Here is a 6,577-nt window from a genome sequence, read left to right on the forward strand (position 1 = left end):
GGATAGCAGAATAGAAGAAAAAGAAATAGAAAAAATCACAAAATACAATGATCTACAAATTGAAATTGAAAAGCTGTGGCAGAAAAAGACCCAAATAATCCTAGTGGTAATTGGTGCCCTAGGTGCAATTCCAAAAGACCTTGAAGAGCACCTCAACACCATAGGGGCCACAGAAATCACCATCAGCCACTTACAAAAAGCAGCTTTACTGGGAACAGCCTATATTCTGCGACGATCTCTATAATAACAGCAACAACATTGATAATAAAATTCAGCCATCCCAGGTCCTTGGGAAGAACTTGATGTCTGGATAAAACAAACCAGTCAGTAACACCTGTCTGACTGTGTAAACAAGAAATAATAATAATAATTTTTTCTTTACAAAATTAATTATGTTTCATTCCTAATGTTGCCTTAGGAAGTAAAATGTGTGAGTTCTAATTTCTACAAGGATTTTCATAAGAATCTAATTTGAATTTAGTATGAGTGGAACAGTTCTTATCAAGAAACCATTATTCTCTTTCAAGGCCAGGAAAGCTTACTGTGTGTTTATTAAGGTGTATGTTAGGGAAGAAGCATCAGCCTTCATAAGCAGATGTACTCTCACAAATCTAGGCCCCAAGTTATCCTTCATTTGGTTTAAAGCTCTCTCATTTCAGGTCAGCTTTCCCTTTATTTCACATAAGCCTACAATCCCCCCCCCCCTCATTATTCCAGCTCATTAATGTAGAAACAACTGAGCCATGAAATGTTATGGAAATGCCCTCTTATCCTTTAGAACATTTTTCCTGCTCTGTAGCTACTTGTTATAATAGTTCTTTCCTTGTGAGCCCAATATTAACCATTAATTTTATATTTTGGTGGGTCAGGGATTCACATTTGTTTTCTTAACAGCTCTAAAGATATGACCAGGATATGTACTAGTGACCTATATGAGCACTACCAAAAAAAAAAAAAAAAAGGTGGGGGAGAGCTATAAGGAAGCACTGGAATTTGGTGCTTCCACAATAGAGCCCTTTAGTCCTGCTGAGACATTGCTTTTCCATAATTAGCTGGAAGCAGAATTAAAGTGGCAATTCCAAAAAGCACTTAATGTAGTGCTTTTTAAAATCCAGCAATGCTTTCCCCATGGTCAAGTTCCTTCTTGGCCATTTACGATCCATTCAGCAAAGCCCCTTTCCAATACTAACTGGGATATACTGCCACCTGCTGGGGGACCCAGGATACTGCACTTTCTTGCCACATAGGCACTGATCTATTGAGTTTTTTCAACTGGTGTGTCCTGCTGAAATTCCTCTTCTCCAAAGCACTAATATATCTCTTGGTATGTACAAAAGCAATGCAGCCTTTTTTATATATCTCTTGCCAACACATGATGGATAAGAATCCATTTACTAACCCAATTAGAAGGTTGAGAAGTTGGTACTTTGGAGCACTGTAAGACTTCTGGTACGTTGAGCTAGATGTTGAGCTAAACTGATGCATCAAGCTAGATCATGAGCTTTGTCCATATTGTTGTGCTGTCTTGTTTAGAGGAGTTCCTGAGCTATAATACCTTGTCCTACTCCAGAATAAAGACCCCATTTTTTTACACCTGTTTAATATTCTGGGTAGGGGTACACACAGACCAATTTTTGTATACACAGAGGCCAAGTGCGTGCCAGAGCAGCATCGCCGCCACACGGGCTGCTGTGGGGAGTGCTGCTGCACCTGGAAGCTGCCTGGAACAGCAGTACCACCAGTAAGGACCTGATAATTTACTTTGAAAGGTGCGTCTCACCACCACCCCTCCCCAGCACCGCCCTTAGTGGCCCTCAAACTGCTGAACTGATTTGAGCTGAACTGCCGAACTGGTCTGCGGACCCGCACTTCAGTCCATGCACAACCCTAATTCTGGGCTTCTGAAAATTAGCCAAGTACATAAACCAGGCCTGCTCAACTTAGGCCCCCCCAGCTGTTTTTGGACTACAACTCCTACAATCCCCAGCCACAGTAGCCAATAGCCAGGGATTATGGGAGTTGTAGGCCAACATCTGCAGGAGGGCCAAAGTTGAGCAGGCCTGACATAAACTAATGTAGGTAGATTCCAGACCCAGATGACTGCCGAACTTGATAAGAACCCAGCCTTGGTAAAATCAGGAATAAACTGTACTAATGATTGAACAGCTTTATGTAATTAGAAGAGATGCAGTGCAGTCAGTTTCCTAAACTTTCAGAATAGTACAATGCAATCTAGAGAAACCTCAGTGGAAAGAAAATAGAAGCATCCCATAACTAGATTATAATAGGATAGGTAAATCATCTCCAGTTCCACAAACAGCATGAACATCAATCACAGATGAAAGCTAAGCTTTGCTTTCAGTTCATTTCTTTGGTATTAAATGCCTAGTAAGTGGTGGAGAAAGTGCGTATGAGATACAGATATCTCCAGCACTCGCTCCCCCCATCATACTCTGAAGACCCCTGCCACTGCAGTATTTTCTTGGTAACTGTAAGGATCAGAAGCATAAGGAAGCTGAATATCAAGAGTAATCCATCAGCAAAATAGCTAAGTGGAGGTCTGATGTTTAGCAGAGGAAGAACAACTATCCCTGTTCATCCCAACGCAGTGGCAACATCCTGACTAATAAGCACTGTTGAAAGCGGAAAAACACTTCTGAAGAGTTCCAGGTGAAGGAAACACCGGTGTGTGCACCAGTATAGCACCAATGCTTCTGAAGAGTTTCATACTAATGCTACATCAGTGTGTGTGTGTGTGTGTGTGTGTGTGTGTGTGTGTGTGTGTGTGTGAGAGAGAGAGAGAGAGAGAGAGAATTTCAGTGATCTTCCCTTGCCTTGAAAGCCCTCAGTGTCACCCAAAAATATGTCCTTGAGAGTTGCATGACCCTCAGGGATATATTTTTGGGTGACAGAGTACTTCCTGGGGAAGGGGAGATCGTCATAATGTGTTTCCACCACTGAGCCAGCGGTGGAACTAAATTAGTTACGCTTTTCAAAAACACTGATGCTTTATAATTCAGAATGTCAGCCAGTGTCTTTTCCAGTGGCTATTCCTGGTTTCTCCCTTGTATCATATCGTGAGCCCCTTTGGGACAGGGAGGCATTATTTCATTCATTTTGCTGTTTAAATCATTTTGGGAACTTTTTTTTTTAAAGTGGTATATAAATGTTAATAACGGCAACGATAACAATGATGTTGTTCACAGTTTTGAAAACAAAGTAAATGCACTTTTGGCTGCTGACTCAGACCAATGCCGAATTCATACGTACTAGGAAACTAGAGGTCCCTTCACCTCTGGTTTCCCAAGCCACATATCCAAATTGGCAAAACTGGAATTAAGAGCAAGAAGGTACCTGTGGTTTCCCTTCCCAAACTCCACTCTGAACCTTCAAGTCAGAGTGGAATTTTGCCACCTTTGCCTCCAGTTCTGCGGCACCAGTGTTACATCCAAATGCTGGTACTGCAGTTTCTGTTCCATGGAACTAGAGTAGAGGGAGGAAGCTCCTCCCTCATTCTGGCACGATTGGCTGTGCAGGTTGTCCTTCTGTCTAGAATGAAGCCCACACAACCAGCTCCCCCGCCTCTCTGCTGTTTCACTGACTGCAGAGAGGCAGCTCTCCCAAACATCTGCAAGCAGACAAGAGAGAGCGGGGAGAGGACACAGAACTCTGGGTCCATTGGAACTGTGGTTCCGCATTACGTCTGAAGGTGGCCTGTGTTTTCTTCACTATGCATCCTCCCTGTTTCCTAAGTGGTCTTGCCTCCCTCACATGCCTGGTCACATTGATAATGACTGATGGGAAAGATAATAATTGAGCAGGATCATTCAGCAGACCATCAAAAAACAAACCATCAGGAGGAAAGGCAAACTAACTATTAAAGGCTTAGCAGCAGATGTATTCCCCCATACACCCTGGCCACTTAATGCAATCTGCATCAAATTGCTTCATGGGCTGTGCTCATCTTAGACCTTCTCCTGATACCTAATTTTAAAAAACCAACCCCAAACAAACACTATAGGCCGCCCTTTTTACCTTCAGCAGAGGCAAAATGGCTGCCCACAGCACATCTGCAGTTTTTTTGATCCCTTCTCTGAAGGTCAGTTTGTCCCCCTGCAGTTCATTCTGGATCATTTTGAAGGCAATTATCTCGGTCTTGCATGGTGATACACGATAATGTGTGATAATTAATGGGGATGGATTGAGATGGTTCAGTGAACTTTTTGTAGCCTACAGTATCTTGAATATACTGTATAATAAAGTAGTGTTATAAAGCCACTATAGATAAGAGGCTTTTGTTCCATGTTCCTTAATGTCGTATTACACTGATCCATTTTAAGCTGATTGCACTTAATGAAAGCAATATATCCTATTTTATTAATCAAAAGGCAGCAAAGATTGCTAAAAAACTCTGCACTGAAATTTTAAGGATGAGTTGAAAAGCACTAGTAAGGCTTTTTCATGGGAAATTAGGAGGCCTCCTGGTGGATTTTTCCATTCTGCATTTCTCCTGCTTTTTCCTATTTTTGCCACTATTCGTTTGCTCAGTTTGCTTCTTCTTCTTCTTCTTTTTTTGGTATCATATTCACATTGCGCTTTAGAAGCTAGGTCACAATTACATTGCTCCTTGCACAAACATTATTGATTCATTCAAATCTGTAGTATAAACCAACTAACTTGTAGACACAAGGCAGAATCTATTGTACATCCCAGGACTGGTTGAATTGTTTACGTGGTCGTGTGTCTCATTGCACAACCAAGCCAGATACTCAGTTCTTGTCTCTCAGCTACATGAAGGCACAGCAGCCCATTAAGCCACAAGGATGACTGACAGAGCTGCACAAATAGCCAATGTAGAATTGCGCTGAGTTTCTGGCTTAGAAACTTCAGTGAACTATGATTCACATAGCTGGTCCCAGCTTTAAATTACCCAGGGTGGCTCCTTGAGGTTGTGGTATAAGAGACAGGTTAGGTGCTGTCACAGCTTCCCATTTATCTGCCCAACAGGTGGCAATTGCTACTCACTGTAGGTGAGTGGCAGATTGCAGATCTGGTTTTAATACAGCTCTCTAGTGAGCAAGACAGTCACTCATTAAAATAGTTTGAAATTGTTTTTACTTTCCATTTCAGAATTTCAAAATGCCTTTACAAAGATGAGAGAAAATTCACTATGCGCTACATTAGGATACTTCAGATGTTTCTATCTTTTTAGAATCTGTTTAAAATTATTACTTATCTTTGCCAAGTCTGGAATACTTTCCCACAAGTTCTTTTCATCTTGCTTGGTATGCAGAGTGTAGTTAATATATGCAGCATACATTTGAAGAAACTCTGAACTCGCATCTGCATTGAACTCCATTATGGCCTTCATCCAACTTAATGAGCCTTTTTGGTTTCATAAAATATGCCTTTTAAAAAACACATGCATTTATTATAATTTGAGTTCAAGGTGTTAACGCTAACATTCAAAGGTACTTCTAATTAAAATAGTGGAGATTCCACTTTCAAGAGAACAATCACACAAACCTGATGGATTCCATTTTTACTATATGCGGCACAATTCTTTGCATATTTACTCAGAAGTAAGTCTCACTGATTTCAGTGGAGTTTATTTCCCAATCAGTGTGCATAGGATTGCAGGCTTACAAGAATTTTAAGCATTTAATAAATTAGTAACAACAGTAATGCTTAATCCAAGATTATTTTCAATCACAATTTTCTATACCCTATTCTATACTATATCCTTGCTATTTCTAGCATTGTACTAAAATTTGTATCTCCTCTTTTGTTGGAAAAAAGTCACCATGTATCACAAAAAGGGCCTTAATATTTTAAGTAGTGTTTTTTCAACTATTTATTTTTAATTAGATAATTGTGAGATTGGAATGGACACCCCAGAGTAATTGTGACAGGTGCCCAGTCTATTCTTGAAAGGCCCAAAGAAAGAGATTTCAAAAATTCTCCCAGGCAACTTGTCCCAGTTCATAGCTGTTTTTATGGTTCTTCCTAATATTCCATGCATTTCTGTCTCCCTCTAATTTAAAAAACCCAGTTGCTTCTCATCTAAATACAGTATGCAGTGATGTAATACTGTGTCTATGTTATTGTATACATATATTTTCTGGACTATCACAACCTAAGAGTCTGACACTTCTTCATCCTCCTGTAGTATATTCTTGATAATTTTTGTTCCAGTTGTTCTCCTACTTAATGTATGCTCTGCCCATTTAGATTATAAGATCTTTGAGCAGAGACTACGGCCCTGTTCGGACCCATGGGATAGACGAAAATGTGGTTAATCTGTGAAGCCAAGAATCATGCTGTAGATGATAGATCAACTGCAGTTTGGCAACCTCCAGCTTCTGGGCAGAGGAACCCCTCGTCTTTCTAGTCCACCCAGGCTGCATCCCAGAAAGCTCCATTCTGCTTGGGTTACTAGACTGTGAGCAAGGCCAGAGGTGCACCTAGATCCTGGACCTAAAGCCCTCCCTCCTCCCACCGCCACAAGTTAAACTGCAATGCACTATTTTTTTTACACCAGAACATATTCAGGGAAAGCTGGAAACAAACAACAACA

Source organism: Hemicordylus capensis, chromosome 3 (genome assembly GCF_027244095.1).
Source record: "Hemicordylus capensis ecotype Gifberg chromosome 3, rHemCap1.1.pri, whole genome shotgun sequence".
In the NCBI taxonomy this organism is placed as follows: Eukaryota; Metazoa; Chordata; class Lepidosauria; order Squamata; family Cordylidae; genus Hemicordylus; species Hemicordylus capensis.